Below are 431 nucleotides of genomic sequence, written 5' to 3'. Positions count from 1 at the left end.
CTACATCCAGTCACTATGCTCATATCCACGTCCTAGACATTGTTTGCTCTCTCACTCATACATTATCAGGTCGCAACCTTCAAACTGCACCGCCTGCACTCTCAGACCGTCGTCCTCGAGCCATACCGTCTCACTCTCGGATCGTCACCCTCAAGATCTCGGTACCAGGGGAACTACTCATCCCCTCCAGGGAACTAATCATCCCCTAGGAGAATTAATCATCTCCTCTGCCGCTCTCAGGGTCGTAACCCGTCAAGCTCGCGGTGCACCAGGTGAACTAATCCTTCCCTCGGGAGAGCTAATCATCTCCCCAGGAGAACTAATCATCTCCTCCGGAGAACTAATCATCTCCTCTGGAGAACTAATCATCTCCCCAGGAGAACTAATCATCTCCTTATGAGCAAACAAGTCCTAACATCTATAAGCATCTC

The sequence above is a fragment of the Camelina sativa genome, chromosome 7 (assembly GCF_000633955.1).
Source record: "Camelina sativa cultivar DH55 chromosome 7, Cs, whole genome shotgun sequence".
NCBI classification, from domain to species: domain Eukaryota; kingdom Viridiplantae; phylum Streptophyta; class Magnoliopsida; order Brassicales; family Brassicaceae; genus Camelina; species Camelina sativa.
The sequence above is the reverse complement of the archived record's forward strand: the minus strand, read 5'-3'. Positions refer to the sequence as shown.